Consider the following 20177-nt stretch of genomic DNA (forward strand, 5'->3'; position numbering starts at 1 on the left):
CATTTCTAAAATCAAACTGTTGGAAATCCGTCTTGCGACGGAGAACTTTACAGTTTTTCACGATCGCTATGACACTTTTTTCAATACTTTTAACAACTTTCCTAAACTCTTAACACAGTTAGCAGTATAGTATAGTCTGTGTAGGCTATACAATTAACACATGTCTTGTTGTTTTGACACAACATGCATACAGTTAACACACATTTAAAATGCTTAAACTTCTTTTACACACAAGCTCCACCAAAACCAAAACAATGGATCTTTACTGCCAAATTTCCAAATGCTTTCACACTGTATGTCAGAACAGATAACATCATCTTCTAAACCTAACTTATAGGCTAAAGTCAAAGTGAAAGCTGATCATATTGTAAATTGAAACTCAAATATATCCCATAGATTTTATACATGCTTTTATTGAGAAACAGCTGATGTTATGCAAATAAATCAATCACAGCTGATTCCCTTCTAGGAAACACACTCAGGTGTTGAGGTTCTTCCAATCGCATGACCATATTACAGTAAAAGAGGACATATTTGAACAATATACTGTATATGAACACAGAATATAAGAAAAATGCCTTCAAGATGTAGAGGTAGAGGAGTACCAGGACAATCCTGTCTGTCTCCTTTTTTTTCATAAACCGTACATTCTATAAAGCTACTCTGAGATTGGTCATTCATTTTTTGTATTGAATCTCTGCAGCAAAAGAAACAAAATGGTGGCCGGGTGGGTACAGTGGGTAGAGCAGGCGCACGTATACTTGGAGGTTTATGCCTTGATGCAGAGGTCCAGGGTTCAAATCCAACTTGTGACGATTTCCTGCATGTCTTCCCCCCCTCTCTCTCTCGCTCTCCCCTTTCTCAAATAGCTGTCCCGTCAAATAAAGGTGGGAAAGCCCAAAAAATAATCTTTACAGTAAAAAAGAAATATGCATGCATTTACTAAACTCAAGAAAACAAAAATGTAGAGAGGCTTCAAGAAAAACTGCAGTGCAAAACACAATCTATGATCAATACAATATACTATTGTCTGTTGTATAAGGGCAGACCTGACACATTTAAAATAATGCAGTTTCTGTAATTCCATCTGATGTTAGTGTTTTTTATGACATTGTGCAGTGATTGACTAAATGTTCCTGTTGGGAGAGAACATGTGTTAGTGTTTTGGAAGAATTATTTGATTTTGAGACATGATTGCATTGTTTTGGTAGACATAGTGTATTGTGTTGTGAAAATCAGAGTTTAGTTTACAATGTGTGATTTTGAGCATGAAATTAACTGTTTTGCCAATTGTTGTGTTGGTGCGTTAAGAGTTTAGGAAAAATGTTAAAAGTATTGAAAAAATTGTCATAGCAATCGTGAAAAACTGTAATCCCTGTAACTGAAATTATGAATAAGTATGGAACACTTACAAATGGTGTGAGGAACATACGTAGATGTAGAAACAATGTGAATGCTCACGATAATACAATGACAATCCTCATTTTTAGATCCTAACATTTATAAATGGTAGATGGCATTTACAGCTAACAAAGGATTATTGTCTCAAAGATGCAGTGGAGCATGTAATGAAATAGTGAAAATAAGGCTATTTAGTTGTCCTTGCTTAACTGAATCTGACAAAAAATTATATTTGTTTCATCAGTATAGCACATCCCAAAATGATGATGAAGATCTATGTTCTCCTCATTCTGTGTGTTGGTAAGTTGAAAGATATTAAATTGAATTATGACGTGGTGAAAGTATAATAAAAAATAAGTAAACATAAGTATAGAAAGAAATAATGTTTTGTGTTTTGGTTACTAATAATTTGTATTGTAACGCTGCAGGAATAACAACCATAACTACGGCTGATCCAACAACAGTTGCTCCAATGACAACCACAGTTGCCCCAACGACAACCACAGTTGCCTCAACGACAACCACAGTTGCTCCAACGACAACAACAGTTGTCCCAACGACAACCACAGGTGATCCAACGACACCCACATCTGCTCCAACGACAACCACAGTTGCCCCAACGACCACAACAGTCGATCCAACGACAACCACAGTTGCCCCAACGACAACAACAGTTGCCCCAACGACAACCACAGTTGCTCCAACGACAACAACAGTTGCCCCAACGACAACCACAGTCTCCCCAACGACAACCACAGTCGCCCCAACGACAACCACTGTTGCTTCAACGACAACCACAGTTGCCCCAACGACAACCACAGTCGCTCCAACGACAACCACAGTTGCTCCAACGACAACCACAGTTGCTCCAACGACAACGACAGTTGCCCCAACGACAACCACAGTTGCTGCAACGACAACCACAGTCGCTCCAACCACAGTCGCTCCAACCACAGCCTCTCAAACGACAACAACAGTCACCCCAACGACGACAGTCGCCCCAACGACAACCACAGTTGCTCCAACGACAACCACAGTTGCCCCAACGACAACAACAGTTGATCCAACGACAACCACAGTTGCCCCAACGACAACCACAGTTGCTGCAACGACAACCACAGTGCCCCAACGACAACCACAGTTGCCCCAACGACAACCACAGTTGCTCCAACGACAACAACAGTTGCCCCAACGACGACAGTTGCCCCAACGACAACCACAGTTGCTCCAACGACAACCACAGTTGCTGCAACGACAACCACAGTTGCTCCAACGACAACAACAGTTGCCCCAACGACAACGACAGTTGCCCCAACGACAACCACACGACAACCACAGTCGCCCCAACGACAACCACAGTTGCTGCAACGACAACCACAGTTGCTCCAACGACAACAACGGTCGCCCCAACCACGACAGTCGCCCCAACGACAACCACCGTTGCTCCAACGACAACCACAGTCGCCCCAACGACAACCACAGTTGCCCAACGACAACCACAGTTGCCAACGACAACCACAGTTGCCCCAACGACAACCACAGTTGCCCCAACGACAACCACAGTTGCCCCAACGACAACCACAGTTGCCGCAACGACAACCACAGTTGCTCCAACGACAACCACAGTTGCCCCAACGACAACCACAGTTGCCCCAACGACAACCACAGGTTGCAACCACAGTTGCTCCAACGACAACCACAGTTGCCCCAACGACCTAAACAACACAGTTCGCCCAACGACAACCACAGTTGCCAACGACAAACGACAACCACAGTTGCCAACGACAACCACGCCCAACCAACCACAGTTGCTCCAACGACAACCACAGTTGCTCCAACGACAACCACAGTTGCCCCAACGACAAGTTGCCCCCACAGTCGTTGCCAACGACAACCACAGTTGCTCCAACGACAACCACAGTGCCTCCAACCAACAACGACAGCCACAGTTGCCCCAACGACAACCACAGTGCTCTAACGACAACCACAGTTGCCCAACGACAACCACAGTTGCCCCAACGACAACCACAGTTGCCCCAACGACAACCACACCACAGTCCCAACGACAACCACCCAACGACAACCACAGCCTGCCCCAACGACAACCACAGTTGCTCCAACGACAACCACAGCTCCAACGACAACCACAGTTGCCCCAACGACAACGACACCAGTTGCTTCAACGACAACCACAGTTGCCCTAACGACAACCACAGTTGCCCCAACGACAACCACAACGACAACCACAGTTGCTAACCAACGACAACCACAGTTTGCCAACGACAGTCGCCCAACGACACCACAGTTGCCCCAACGACAACCACAGTTGCTCCAACGACAACCACAGTTGCCCCAACGACAACCACAGTTGCCCCAACGACAACCACAGTTGCTCCAACGACAACCACAGTTGCCCCAACGACAACCACAGTCGCCGCAACGACAACCACAGTTGCTCCAACGACAACCACAGTTGCCCCAACGACAACCACAGTTGCTCCAACGACAACCACAGTTGCCCCAACGACAACCACAGTTGCCCCAACGACAACCACAGTTGCTCCAACGACAACCACAGTTGCTCCAACGACAACCACAGTTGCTCCAACGACAACCACAGTTGCCCCAACGACAACCACAGTTGCCCCAACGACAACCACAGTTCCACCCAACAACGACAACCACGCTCCAACACAACCACAGTTGCTCAAACGACATCCACAGTTGCTCCAACGACAACCACAGTTGCCCCAACGACAACTACCATTGCTCAAACAACAACCAACGTTGCTCCAACGACAACCACAGTTGCTCCAACGACAACCACAGTTGCCCCAACGACAACCACCGTTGCTCCAACGACAACAACGACAACAGTTGCCCCAACGACAACCACAGTTGCCCCAACGACAACGACAACCACACAGTTGCCCCAACGACAACCACAGTTGCCCCAACGACAACCACAGTTGCCCCAACGACAACCACAGTCGCCCCGAAGACAACCACAGTCGCCCCGACGACAACCACAGTCGCCCCGACGACAACCACAGTCGCCCTACGACAACAACAGTCGCCCCAACGACCACCACAGTGGCTCCAACGACAACCACAGTCGCTCCAACGACAACCACAGTCGCTCCAACGACAACCACAGTCGCTCAAACGACAACCACAGTTGCTCCAACGACCACCACAGTTGCCCCAACGACAACCACAGTTGCTCCAACGACAACCACAGTTGCCCCAACGACAACCACAGCTAAAACAACCACAGCTGCCTCAACAACAGCTGCACCTACAACTGTAGCACTCACAATATCTAGGCTGTCTTTCAGATCTGTTAAAGACACTTTTACAGACGACTTGCTGAATCCATCATCAGCAGCTTTTCAAAATCGAGCTGCATTGATAAAAGAACAGGTAAGTCTCACCCTCAGAACGAAATATTCTTGTACACCTATTGAATTACTTTATCAGAGAGCTCAAGCACTCACCAAAGAACTGAATAATCCCGTGACAGTCTACATATAAAAACGTCACTTGGTCAAATTTCCAGAAAGAATCGATGACATTTAAATACAACTTCTTTTGTTTCTGCAGCTTGAACCTGTCTACCGAAGAACATACCCTTCATACAGGTCCTTGGAAGTGGTGTCATTCAGGTAATTTAATTTATGTTCAGTTAATATCATTTAAGAATACTGGACTTGATCTGATATTTCAAACTATATTATGTGTTTCTCTTTCTGCAGAAGTGGATCAGTCATCACCAACATGGACCTTAGCTTTGCAAGCACGTCTGCCCCTAATAACACTCAGATTGCAAGCACTTTGGTCAACGCAGCTTCAAGTGTCAGTGGCTTCGACATTGAAAGCAGCTCTATCTCCGTGAATGGCATCTGTAAGCAATATTGAGTGCTACTTGATCAAAACAATTTAAAAAGGTACACAACTGTTTGTTAAACTAATGTTTTGTTTCATTCTCCTCATTTACAGCTTCGGGTGGAGTAAGCCACAAAATCAGTCTCGTCACTGCATCCTGCCTGGTACTGTTGTCATGGCTACTCTAAAGCAAGCAATAGCATCCGTGCTGAATTTCCATCAGATCATGACAGTCATGACTAATATGAAAAGGGAATTTGTTGTCAGTAAATATACAAAATTCATGATTTCCCTAAGGCTTGACAGTTTCGGATAAATGTACTATCAAATGTAACTTTGCAAAACCCCTAGAGAGGTTAAACAATTGTGCAATACAAAATACAAATACAAAATTTAGCCTATATGCAGCCTACATGTGTGCATATAATTATGTAAATATTTAGGCATGTAAGTGTGTGTATATGTGTATGTGTATGTATGTGCTACACAAAAACTTGATGTATATTATTTTGACATAAGACAAGCATACATATAACTTTTACTAACTGCTGTTAACAATGACACAGAGCCATATGAGCCATATGCAGTGATTGGCCACAAGAATAAATAATATATATCTAATATATTCAAAGAGATATTTAATATCCATATTGCAGTTAATTTGTATTTGATTGCATTACACTGTAAGAAATGTATTTTGTGTAAACTCTGCTGCACACTGTGGTGATTGTTGACTGTTGTGGCATGTGTGTTAATATTCCATCTAATATAAAAAAAAGTATTAAAGTGTGAAATACAAGTAACAGGAGTGTACTTGTGTTCGTATGATGCAGCTGAAATGGTTTCAAAAAGTGTAACAGTGTTTATTATACAACCCTGGCGCGAATTCTTTTTCCCCTACAAACTTATTTTATACAATTATTATTTTTTGCTTTATTTGTTATGCTCTCATGCACAAACAAGTGGTGCTACTTGGCAACACTGTGCTGCAACACAGACCACAACAAACACAGAGAAGCAATGGTTCCACACCAAGTGTAGCTTTAGTGTTGAATCTCAGAGTAGAAGTGCTGGTTTTCTTTTAAGATTATTTTTTTGGGCAACATACACACTAATCTTTCAACATTTCATAGTGAACATACACAAACACACACACACTTGTATAACATGGGGATGTTTTTTTAAAAAAAAAAAAAAAGATCTTACAATAATAATAAGCGTAGTCATCAGGATGCGTTCAGGTACGGTACTAAGTGTAGGCCACCTGAGTCGCAGTGTTCAGTTCTAATGTCTGTTCACTGCCGGCCAATCACAACGGAGAACTGCCAGTCGTAGAAATATAAACATTTAAAATCACCATAAATTATTATTATTGTTCAATAAGGATTATAGGAATTTGATTATAGGATTATAAGGAATAATACAGGCAATAGGCTGATAAATGTCCTGAGCGCTGTCATCTCCTCCTTCCACCATGATTCGAACTTCAAGAAAAGTCAGTGCGTCTGCGTGGCAACTTCAGGAGACTTGGATGAAGCTGGGAAGGATTAAACACATGGTTTCCACACTGTTGTAATTCACTGTGATAATAATGATATTTTCAATGAAAATGGTAATTGTTATCATCAACATTTTCATTCTGGTTTACCGTTACACCGGTGGTTACATCCTTAGTTCCTGGGTAAAGAAACCGGTACAGGTACATTTCTTTTTAGATATTGCGTTGGAGCTTTTGTGTGATTGTGCAGCTTATGTTTCGTTTAGTGTTTATTTGTGTATACATATGAGAGAATGGAAGAACCACACTTTCAGGGGCAACCATTTCTCATTCCCAACTCGTAAAACAAGCAGGCTGAGTCAGTGTCTCTCAGCGTCAGATACAAACGCACTAAGCACCCTTCAGCCTGTGTATGGTACACACCGGTCAGAGCAGCAGCACCGCGGCGCTGTAAGATGACGTAGTATTAAGAGCAGTGGCGGTTCTACATTGAATTACACAGAGATGGTAAGGCAAAAGAAAAGAGGATTTGCACTTACCAGTTGTGTATTTTTCTTTCGGAATCCTTTTCGTTGATGCCTTTTGTTACTGAGATACTCAGGAGCGGTACGTGAGGAAGGTTTGAGATACGTTGATTATTTATACAGAAGCATTTATTGAAACCTGGATTGAGGATATTTGGGATCAAGCAGTACAGTTCAACCACAATGCAGTGTCACATAGTGCCATCCCAACTCTGATGCATTCTGCATTTTAAAGAGGCATTTGTCTCATGCTGAACACATGTCAAGTTTGGGTGATGTAAAAACATTAATGGCACCATATAGTCATTTTAATAAATATTTTTGAAGCAATCTTTAAAGCAAGTTTAGGGGAAAAGGTATAGCTAAACATATTTACATTTCAGTTATCATACGTATTAAGTCCAGATGCAGGAAGTAGTGTATGGTGATGCTTTGTAGGGTGTGGAGGTCAGGGTGGGTGCATCTCACACACACACACACACACACACACACACACACACACACACAAACACGCACTGTGACTCTGCAGGTCTGAACTCTCCTTGAATGCTTCCTTGTTCACTGATACGATCATATACTTATATCTGCTTACTATCAACTCATGAGGTTTTAAAAGCTGAGTAGATCTGTTTGTTTTTTTTAAACAGTAAAAGGAAGAGGTGGACCTTAAGTGATGATGTAGATTGGTACAGAATGTTCAAAAGAAATAATCTAAAAATAACCAGCTGAGACTTGAATCAAGGTTATTAGAGTTTATTCATACACCCATTGTTATGTATTGGTGTGGCGCTAGGAGCGCTATTCAGAAATGTGTCTTTACTCGTAATGTCTATTCTCAGCCACTGTACCTCTCTGGGTGGGTTTTGTTGGGTGGGATTGAGTTGTAAAAGCAGAATAATGCAACACATGAAGCATGAAGTTCACAACGTCTTAGTTACTGAGTCACGGTACATCGTTTGTGTTGTCTTCTGGTCGACCATGCACTTGTTGTCCTTCTGGTTCAAAATGAACACTTTTTTTAAAGTGATTGTTCGGAGTAATTTCACCCTAGGGTTCTTTGCACCATGACCGCAGAAGCTTTTTTCACCTGGGTCTAACATTAGGAGAGTTAGTGTAGAGTAGCGTTATCAGCTGTGGAAAACGTTATCACGTGGATAGGCGAACAAGCCAGAGGATTCTACAAAACGCTAGAATGGGCGGATGGTGATAAAGAGGATCCTATTAAAGTACCGGATGAGTTTGAAAGCTACATCAGACTGAGGAAAAATAAGAGGATAGCTCGTCTATTACTTAAAAAAAAAGAATATTCTGGATTGTGATACTAAACTAAAATCAGCCCGGCTTAATATACTCTTTCAGTCGTGCATCAGTGAGCCAAGAGGGAGAGAAAAAGAAACAAGACAAAAATGTCCTTGATGCCAATACCAGTGATGGTGTCATTGTGATTGTTGTGACAGGGGAGAACAATTCTGATGTACTGTGTAATGTAATACCCTCACTTACACTGTATTATCACACCGCTGACCTTGCATGTGCTTCTTGTTTTTCATCATATGGCATGTTGTGAAACTGGCAACCCTAGCTGTTCACTACATTCAATGATGCAATTAATTGCGTAGGCTGTATGTTTTGTGGTACAGGCTCAATTCACAATTAAACATTGTACTTCAGTGTTGGTAATTTGAAACTTAGTGATACCAACTCAGTTTTTAAATGTCTTGTTTACACATCCGCATCAGCGCCTAACATCTGTGCCAGAAGCAAGTCAGAGGCTCATATTTCAAAGTGGCACATCGCTTCCACAGATTCTTGACTTATGTCAAAATAGAATTTCTTTGCCAACTGAGAACAGCTTCCTGAAAGATATAATCTTACTACAGACTCTTTGTGCAGAGCTCAATCTGAAATGTTTTCTGAAAACAATCAGCTGTCTTTCCAAACCACCCACCACTGACAGTATCAACACAGTTTACAAATTTGCACAGTTCCTTTTCTGACTCCGTCAAAACTGAGACATGGTAAGGCAAAATATAATTAAAATTTGCACTTAACAGTTGTGTAGTTTCCTCGGAATCCTGTTCGTTGTCGCCAGATGTTACTGAAAAACTCAGCAGCAGCTCGACTCTGGCTATGTGGAGACGGTGTGGATGACTTACACAACATTACGCATTTAAAGAAATTTTGTTTTATGGCAGTTGGCATTCACAATGTTGCAGATGCTGCCACTTTCTGACTGGGTTACTTTGCTACAACATATACCAAAAGTGAAACAAAAGAACAAAAATAATGATTTGACAGCGTAAACGTAATAAATAATTACGTTTAATAATAATTATTATTAATAATAATAATTATTTTCATTTGCACATTTGAAAAGTGTTGGAGTGTATTGGAAATGGCCCAACTAACTTTCTTTAACCCAATCACAATCCTCTGTGGTTTTAGTCGGAGACAGAAAACTGAGATTGGACAGATAGTCTAGCTAGCTGTCTGGATTTACCCTGCAGAGATCTGAGGAGCAGTTACCCATAGTCCTCAGAAGTCCACCGGAGTTTAGAACGCCAACACAAAGAAAGGGGAAGGTGACGGACATTCGGCCTGAAATGAGGGACATCCAGCGGCACTGGAACAATTCTGTAGATGAATCTTTGTTGATACAGACTAATCTCTGAGGAGCTGTGTGGTCCAGAGCAGCAGCTGGATCTGCCAACGTGCAGCAGTCCTTGTTGTGACATCTAATTGATTCTTGGCCATTTTAATTGAGTGACTCTCCCCCAGCTTCAGCCTTGTTTTATCATTAGGAATTATGCAATAAAGATATACTTTTTCATAGAACTTCTACTGTTGTCTTTTGCCCATGTCTTTATGGGTGTTAGTTAATTGAATTCTGTGTTCCTTAAAGATATAGGGCCCTATCTTGCACAATTGCCTTTGTACACCGACGCATGTATCGTTCCTATTTTGCACCCAACGCACAGCGGACATTTCCCTCCACAGACGCATGTCGGTAAATTAGGGAATGTATTTGCGCTCCCGGGGGCGGTTCAGCGAAAAAAGGAGGCGTGTTCAGGCGCAAACGTTCCCTGGTGCTATTTTGCAGTTTCAGAAAACAATTCCGCCACTGACCAGGAAAAACCTGGTCTAAAGTTAGTGGCGCTAGTCTAAAGTCAGTAGCGCGTTATTCAGATGCTATTTTAGGGGCGCATGCTTGGCCATAATGTAACGTGTGCACAACGTGCATACACTTCTCTCATCGCGTCTCATGACGCAGCAGTTCCCATTTTTGCAAACCATACATAATTACAAAGGAAAATATTACTGAAAATGCGCTTCAGGTGTTTGGATAGATCAGGAGGCACTTTACAGTACGGTCCTCAAAAAGTAGCAGCATTCTTTGTGGCTTGTTGTGTTTTACACATTTCCATGAATCATGGATGTGTTGATGACATAAATGAGGAAATATTAGAGGACTTAAGGAGACATGATGTTGAACCACGGCATGATCTGGTCTGGGAATAATGCGCGATGTGCTCCTGATGGAGCGGGTGGACGGAGATGGAGTGGGGGGAAGAGGAAGGGGCACAACAGGAGCAGGTGGTGCGTTTGGAGGCCCATGCTCCATGGCTGCAGCAATCCTCTCCAGACTTGAGGAGATGCGCCCGAGAGGAGCAGCAACATCGGCACCCGGCCAAGACGGGCATTTATTACTTTGCCACATCCCGGACAGCTCCCGCTGGCGTGCGCCAGGCAAATCCGCCGTTATAATAGCAATCCGCCATGGAACAAGCGCGCCTGCTCTTAAAGGGAATGTGAGATGACGCTCTGATTGGTTTATTGCACGTTACGCTCAAACCACACCTAGCTACTTCAGACCAACCCATTTTAGATTTGCGTCGGGCACAAGAGTCATTTATCCCGCCGGTATCATAGCAACAGCGCTCAAGATCCGCCCACAAAGCTACTTGCGTTTTGAGTTTCATACTTGCGTTTCAGATCGTTAAAATAGGGCCCTTAATCTTACTACGGGCTCTTTGTGCAGAGCTCAATCCGAAATGGTTTCTGAAAACAATAAGCTGTCTTTCCAGACCACCCACCACTGACAGTATAAAAACATGAATCATAAATCATTTTACTTTAGACTATAATAAGTTACAACCCTGCTGCTCTTGTTGTATTGCCAAATTACGAATTTAGACAGTTCTTTCTTTGACTCCTTCAAAACAGAGAAAATAGGATTTGCACTTTAGTTGTGTAGTTTCTTTTGGAATCCTTTTCATTGACGCCTGTTGTTACTGAAGTACTCAGCAGCAACTTCACTCTGGATACCTGAAGGAGGTCTGAGATATTTTGATGATTTACCCAGAAGCATTTAATAAAATCTGGATTGAGGAGATTTGGTATCAAATGGTACAGTTCAACCACAATGTAGTTTCACATAGTGCCATCCCAACTCTGAGGCGGTCTGCATTTTAAAGAGGCATTTGTCTCATACTGAACACATGTCAAGTTTGGGTTATGTAAAAATATGAATGGCCCGATATAGTTGGGATGAACAGAAGAACATTTCCAGGACAAAGTCTTACATCATGTCAGACTATGCCGTTCTCAAAATCCCTTCGATATGGACAACAACAACAAACATTGAGCCAGCAAGCTACGCGCTGAAAATGGAAAGTTTTGAAGAACATTTGGATTGTGCAACAAGGCAGGCCTGCTTGGTTCTTTCAGGGAATGATTATAAAGATTTACAAAGAATATGTTTAGGGCATTTATGGACAGATTGGTGGGATTGCTATTGATGCTGCTCAGCGCTATGGAGGTCTGACTAATGATGCCATAACATTGGCACTGTAAACACAGATGTTGACCTCAATAAATGTTTTGCAAGTTCAATATCTATCTATCTATCTATCTATCTATCTATCTATCTATCCATCCATCCATCCATCCATCCATCCATCCGGTAAGTATGGCCCCTTAGCCTGTTTCTATTAAAGGAGATGGTCCCGCACCATAAATTCAAACAAAATTATGATTCATATGTCTAAACATATTAATTACAAATACACAGCTGCTTTGTCAGAAAATCAAAAAGAAAAATAACTAAATTATACGTCAAGATATCATGAGCATCCACATATCTCCAGAAAAGAAAATGAAGTAAAAACATAAAAAAAATTATTCCTTCAGACAAACAGATGTTAGTTTTTGGCCAGAACAGCACCTTTGTAATTTAACATAAGTAGCCAAATAGATCTTCCCGGCCCTGGTGTGTGACCTATGATAATTTGATGTTACATAATTGTTCCTTTGTCCCATCTTACCAACAAGAAGGGTTTCTGGATCCATTTGCTTTGTTACTCTCAAAAGTATGCTCCGTTTTTTCAGTGCTGGAACTTGTGTTTTACCTACAAGAAGTTCTGTTTGGGTTCTCAGGTCATCGTTCTTACTTTCCAGAACATCAGCTGCTCCTGAAGTAGGAGTGTTGAGGTTAACACTTTATAATAACTACACACAATTCATTTCATTCAATTTATTAAGCATCATATTTTTCTATATAGGCTTATTTACTATGAACAAACCATTTATAACTGTGTGAACAAAGGCTTTACTGATGATAAATTATGTATGAACAATACATTAATAATGATGAATAAACCATTAACTAATAGTGTTACCATGTTAAGTGTTAAAGGTCCAATGGCATGAACATTTTATAACACTTTTTTATTTCAGTTTTTTTTTTAACATTAATATGAGTTCCCCCCAGCCTGCCTAAGGTCCCCCAGTGGTTAGAAATGGTGATAGGTGTAAACCTAAAGCCTTTGAGAAAATGAAAGCTCAGATGGGCCAATCAGGAATCTTCTCCTTATGAGGTCATAAGGGGAAAGGTTACCTCCCCTTTCTCTGCTTTGCCCGCCCAGAGAATTTGGCCCACCCATGAGAGAGAGACATCATGGCTTTCAAACGAGCAAAGTGGCAGTTGGTCAAAGCCACACCCCCAACCTCCACCTTGCCCCACTCCTCTCTCCTCGTCAATAGCTACAGACACAGAAATGACACATCCTAAGGAAAGCTCGTTGTGGGACTGGCTCTAGTGGCTGTAATTCTGCACCAAGGCTGAATTCCGGTAAAGAGACTTCAGATACAGTATTAGGGGACCACTAAGGTCTATATAAAAGAGACTTCAGATACAGTATTAGGGGACCACTAAGGTCTATATAAAAGCATCCAAAGGACACCATGTCATGGAACCTTTAAGTGGTCATTTTGGTGTCTAAACTTAGCTTGTCGTTGCCGCATGACAGTCACAATTTGTCAGCTAAACTCAACTGTAATGGCCGCTGAAAGGATCACCCATCGTGGCGCCCTGCACCCGGCTCACACCTTTTCGACTAACTTTAAATGTAACGACCGTAGGGTTGGGTACCGAACCCGGTACCTTTTAGTAGTAGAGTATTGGTTCACGTAAAATCAAACAGTGCCAAATTTCGGTACCTGAGAGCAAGCGCAAGCTTATCTGTCCTCTCTGCATGTTGACAGAGAGCAGAGGTCCGACACGCGCGTGCAGAGGTGCGGACGGAGCAAACTACGTCGGCTCTGTTGTTTTGTTGAAGTCACAGTGAGTCACGGCAATGCAGATAAAGTGGTTTCAAATGTGGTTACAGTTTTTCAAAACTTAACACAGACACCTTTCACTGTGATATGCTATTAATGGCCTGACCCTGTGATTCAGTCTACATGGTAAGGTGCTCTATGAGAGTGTGTATGTCATGGTGGTAGTGCAAATAAGTCCAATAGTGCAGGGATAAAGTCTAGAGACCAGCAATAAATATGGACAATCAAAGAGAATAATGTTATATAAAAACTATAGCAGTGCAAGTATAAAGTTTAAAAAATAAAAAGACAGCATTAAATATGGGCATTATAAGGGAATAAAGTAGACACTAGGATAGACACAAATCAACAGTCAATGTTTGAGGTTTGAAGTAATATGGTTACAGACTTCAATTATTAAGTTAGACCTAAGCCCAGGCTGGGTTGAAGGAGGGAGGGAGGGATTGTGCATATGGGCTTATATAGCCAGTAAATAGTGTAAACAATGTAAGCAGTAAACAGTGGGCCAGTGGACAGTCAGTATAACTGTTGTTATAGGAGGTAGTAGAAGCGGTGGAGAGGGAGGAGAGGCAGACAGACTATGCAGAGAAGTCTATCTCTCTTCTTCCCTTTAGTGAAGCATTGTAGAGTTGTACGGCCCTGGGGACAAATTACTTCCTCAGTCTGTCAGTTGTGCATGGCAGTGTGCGTAGTCTTGAGCTGATCATGCTCTTCTGCTTTGTGATAGTGCTGTGGCGTGGATGACAGTCATTGTCCAAGATGTTGAGCAGTTTGTTCAGGGTCCACGACAGAGCCAGCTTTCCTTACCATCATCCCTCTTCTTAGTGCTTCCTCCCCAGCATACCACAGCATAGAAGAGGACGCTGACTGTCCAAAACTACTTTTTCTACATGGTATTTTACAATCCCCTCTTGTAGATGCTCTGGTAGATATATTTAGATTTTGTTGGATAAAGTTATTGAGTGGAAGGGGAAGCCATACCATGAAACATTTTATATACAAGTAAAATACCAGCAAACTTAATCAGTTTTCCCAGTTCAACAGATCATATTTAATTAACATTTTACAATGGTGATAAGAATTTAACATTTTATCCAACGTTTTCAGGGCCCGTTTATGAAGTGTTTCAACTGTTCGTAAAGTGGTCCGACCCGTCTGTGTCCAGCTGGTAAGACAGTAATTCATATGTGATAAGATCATAGCATTAATGTATAACTTTAAAGCCTCTGTAGTTAAATTATTCCTGATGTGTCTAAAATTTGCCAAGTTAAATTTGATTCTGTTTATAACCTTATTCACCTGTGATTTAAATGAAAGACGTGAATCTATTATTATTCCCAGATATGTGAACTCTTGTATGACTGAAAGTCTTTTCCCTGCTACTATAACATCTGGGTCTGGATCTCTATTTGCGGATTTTGAAAAAAAACATACATACTGTTTTATCAGTGTTAAGGTGCAAACACGAGTTTGCTAGCCAGTTTGAGATATTGATCATTGTAGCTGATAGCTCTTGTGCGGCTTTCCTTTTGTATGTAGCATGTACATATATGACAGTGTCATCAGCATACATCTGACAGGTGACAGTAGGTGGACATACATCAGGTAGGTCATTGATATATTAACTGAATAACAGGGGACCCAAAATAGAACCTTGGGGTACACCCAAGTTAATATCATTATTAGGGGAGATTTTGTTATCCACACAAACACATTGTTTTCTATCTGTAACATATGATTTTATCCATTTAATTACTTCTGATGAAAAATTAAACTTTGACAACTTAATTAAAACCTCATCAAAATCAAAAGCTTTTTTTAAATCAAGAAAAACAGCTCCGACCACTCCACCTTTATCCAGTTTAGCCTTTATATTTTCTAACAAAAAGACTTTAGCCGTTTCCATAGAATTATGTTTTCTTAAACCGAATTTCATAGAATGTAATGGGAAGGAACCTTGGTTTAAATACATTTTAATCTGTTCAGATATCCATTTTTCTGCAATTTTTGAAACTGCTGGGAGAATATTTATTGGTCGATAGTTACTGATGATACTATGATCACCGGATTTGAATACAGGTGTTATTATTGCAGTCTTCCAAGAACTGGGAAACACTCCATCAATTGACCAATAAACAATTTTTGTAATTGATCCTTCAGGATGCTTCACTGCCACCACCATATTTTTATGTGTTTTTATAAATGTTGTCCCAAAAGTCTTGGGATCATGTTCATATATATATATATATATATATATATATATACTGAGGCAAGTGAGGCCTGCAGTTCTTTGACGTTGTTGTGGGGCCTGACCTCTTGGAGCCATTTTGGGCGGGGAAGAGATAATTGGAAAATGTATTTTAGAGTTTGTCATTCCTTCTGGTGGACCTCATGATGGGAGGTGTGGCAATAATCAATAGAGAAATTGAAAGGTGTGGACAACCACAGTTATAGTATGTTTTAACAAGGGGGCAATCACTTTTTCACACAGGGCCATGATGGTTTGGATTTTTTCTCCTTTAATAATAAACACCTTCATTGACAAATTGCATTTTGTGTTTACTTGTGTTGTCCTTGATCTTTTGTTTAAATTGGTTTGAAATGACACTGAGACAGATAAATGAGGAAGGGGGCAAACGGAATTAATAAAATAACAATTAAAAGCCTTAGAGCCATTAAGGAAGAGATAATTGAATGCCAGTTTTTCCTCTTGGTTCATGAATTACATTTCCATCCAATTTTAGTTGTATTGGTTTATTGATTGCGTATGATCTCCCTATTAATGTGTTTAGATTATGCCATAATGAGACAGATAATAAATAATCGGAATTAATAAAATTTCTGCTTTCTTGGTTTGGCATTTCACAAATAGCATCAATGAAAAATTTAGCTTTTGCCTGCCTAAGGTCTTTTAATACCTTATTCCTTAGTGTGCTATATAATCGTCTCTCATGAGGTAATTTATTCTTGAGAAACATCTTAAGGGCGTGATCCCTCTGTCTCATTAATGACTTTATAATCTCACTTATCCAAGGTGGATGATTTCTTTTGCCAGGTTTACATTTACATTATCAACACTTTTATGAGCAAGGTGTTCATTCCAATTGATTTCTTTAATTGCATGCTCAAGACTGGGTAGGTGATTTTTGGGAATTACATATTGATTTAACTTTGTATAGATTGATGAGCTTGATACTTTTTGGAAAGCTTTCTTACAATCAGTATCATATTGTGGTCAGATAACCCTGTGACCAAATTGTAAGATGTTTTTATTCTTTCTGGTCTATTTGTGAAAGCCAAATCAATAAGTGTCTCTGATGAACTAGATATCCTCGTAGGCCCTTCAATTATCTGTTGAAATTCATAATTACTTGTAACACGTTTTAGCTCTTTCCTTTTTATTTTATCACTCCAATTTATGTTAAGATCTCCTAATTAAATAATCTCATTTTTAGTATCACATTTCTTTAAAAAGGCATTCAATTTATCATAAAAAAATATTTTTGTGGACTCTGATTCCACATGTTGCTTTTGGCTGGTTCAGGTCCTCCACTGAACACACATGACCTTTTATACCCATTTACACAAAGCAGGTAACATGACATCAGGTTGTGAACAACATTCAGGAATTGTATGAGTAATGGAAAAAAGAATGCGACAAAATTACACCTGAAACACTTCATCACTTGGTGTCTTCTAAGTCATGTCTTTTAAGTGTTGTGAAAAGGAATGGCAACATTACAAAGTGGTAAATGCTTTACTGTTCCAATTTTTTTTTAAATGTGTTGCAAGAACCAAAATAGGAATTTAGTTTTTTGAAAACAAAAAACAATAAAAATCATGAGGAACACATTAAATGATGTGCTATTGTATTGTCTGCAATGAAATACAAGTAAGTTTTGTGTTTGTAAAAAACATAAGTCACAGCTAAAGCAAATTAGATATATAGCATAGAATCACATAAGTCATTGACAATATAAAGTGTACAAGAGTGTCTAAATGTTAGTGGGATTAAGTACCTTGATCCAGTCCAGTTAATTCCAAATAACAGCTGTAACAACTGCTATGACTACAAGGAAACTTGTTTTGTTGCTAACTGCAGAGGATGCAGCAGTTGTTGGCTTTGCTGCTGTTGTCGTTACTGCTGGGGCAGCTGTGGTTGATGCTGAGGCAGCTGTGGATGATGCTGGGGCCGCTGTTGTCGTTGCTGCAGCTGTGGCTGTTGGAGCAGCTGTGGTTGTCGTTGCTGCAGCTGTTGATGTCGTTGCTGCTGCTGTGGTTGTTGTTGGAGCAGCTGGGGTTGTCGGAGCAGCTGGGGTTGTCGTTGCTGCTGCTGTGGTTGTTGTTTGAGCAGCTGTGGTTGTCGTTGCTGCTGCTGTGGTTGTTGTTGGAGCAGCTGTGGTTGTTGTTGGAGCAGCTGTGGTTGTTGTTGCTGCAGCTGTGGTTGTCATTGCTGCAGCTGTGGTTGTTGTTGCTACTGCTGTGGTTGTCGTTGGAGCAGCTGTGGTTGTCGTTGGAGCAGCTGTGGTTGTCGTTGCTGCAGCTGTGGTTGTCGTTGGAGCAGCTGTGGTTGTTGTTGCTGCGGCTGTTGTTGTCGTTGCTGCTACTGTGGTTGTTGTTGGAGCAGCTGTTGTTGTTGCTGCAGCTGTGGTTCCTGCAGTAATACAAATTTGTAGTAATACATTGTCTTAAGTGCAATGGCATAGCTCAGATGGGTTAAACGTGAAACAACTTTAAAATAAAAATACTTCTTTTCTTTCTATACTTATGTTGTCGATTTTTAATTCGACTTGCTCCACCTCATAATTCAATTTAATATCTTAAAACTTACCAACACACAGAAGGAGGATGACACAGATCTTCATCATCATTTTGGGATGTGCTATACTGTTGAAAAAAATATAATATTTTTTGTCAGATTCAGTTAAGCAATGACAACTAAATAGCATTTACTAACTAAAGTCTGTACTTATACTACTGCTTTCTGCATTATAGTAAATTGCTGAAAAATGTAGTGTCACTTATTGTATATGTTGAATTTATTTTCATTATTTCATTACATGCTCCACTGCATCTTTGAGACAACAATCCTTTGTTAGCTGTAAATGCAAACTACCATTTATAAATGTTAGCATCTACAAATTTACTGGAATAAAACTAGCTTTTTTGTGTATTATTTATTTTATAAATTAAAAAAGTAAAACAACAGTCTAATACCAACATACACAACATAGTTGTAGCTTTAGACACATATATTTTATCATCAACAATTATTGCACCGACAGACCATGGGTGATGATTATTATGATTATTATGATGACTATCATTGCGGATTATGTCATTGTTATTGAAGAAAGACAGAAAACAGGTCTTGCATAGTGATTGAAGCTGTGATTCTCTCTGCTGTTTGCTGGTTGATGTCCTCCACCGAACACAGATCACTTTTTATATCCACACAAAACAGGTAATACGACATCAGGTTATGAACAAGGATGCACATAATTTTCATGAGGAATGTTAATTTTTTTTAAGGTGTGGCCACCCCTGTAATAGTAACATTTTACATCTTCTTTTGGCGTACTGCCTAAATTCAATTCAATTTTAGTTATAGTATCAAATCATAACAAGAGTTATTTTAAGACACTTTATAGATAGAGTAGGTCTAGACCACAGTCTATAATTTAATTGACTAACAAAACCAGTTGAGGGACATTTCTTTTGAGACATGACGTTGGAATTGTGGGGAAGGTTTTTGTGATATTATGGTAAACATTTGTCTTTCTTCAATTACACCAAGCGTTTTGTCATTGTGCAGCTTATGTGTTCATTGGTTTTTATTTGGTTATATGTATGAGAGGCTGTAAGAACCATTTTTTTGTTAAATTAGAAAAATTTTATGTCACTTATTTCATACTGTTAAAATTTATTTCATTAGTTTCTTTGCATTCACTATTGCATATTTGAGACAATGATCCTTTGTTAGCTGGAAATTCATTATGTTTTTTATGAATTTAAAAAAGTAAAACATCTGTCTAATACCAACATACACAATATAGTTGTAGCTGTAGACATGTATAATAATAATAAAAAAAAATGTATTATCATACAGAAAACCATTAAACAAAGAGCAGATAAGTGTAACACCAACAATTATTACATCGACAGACCGTGGATGATGATTATTATGACTATTATTGTGGATAATTGCATTGTTATTGAAGAAAGACAGAAAACACAACTTGCATTGATTG

At 40.2% G+C, this 20177-nt stretch overlaps 1 long non-coding RNA gene across 1 annotated transcript; it reads left to right on the forward strand.

The window, feature by feature from the left end:
• Nucleotides 1-5039: 5039 nt before the first annotated feature.
• LOC114567705 (uncharacterized) lies at nt 5040-5506 on the forward strand. The gene is made up of 3 exons (XR_003694228.1): nt 5040-5066; nt 5157-5305; nt 5401-5506. It is a non-coding gene; the product is annotated as an uncharacterized LOC114567705 (long non-coding RNA).
• The last annotated feature ends 14671 nt before the right edge of the window (nt 5507-20177 follow it).

Source organism: Perca flavescens, chromosome 14 (assembly GCF_004354835.1).
Source record: "Perca flavescens isolate YP-PL-M2 chromosome 14, PFLA_1.0, whole genome shotgun sequence".
Lineage (NCBI taxonomy): Eukaryota > Metazoa > Chordata > Actinopteri > Perciformes > Percidae > Perca > Perca flavescens.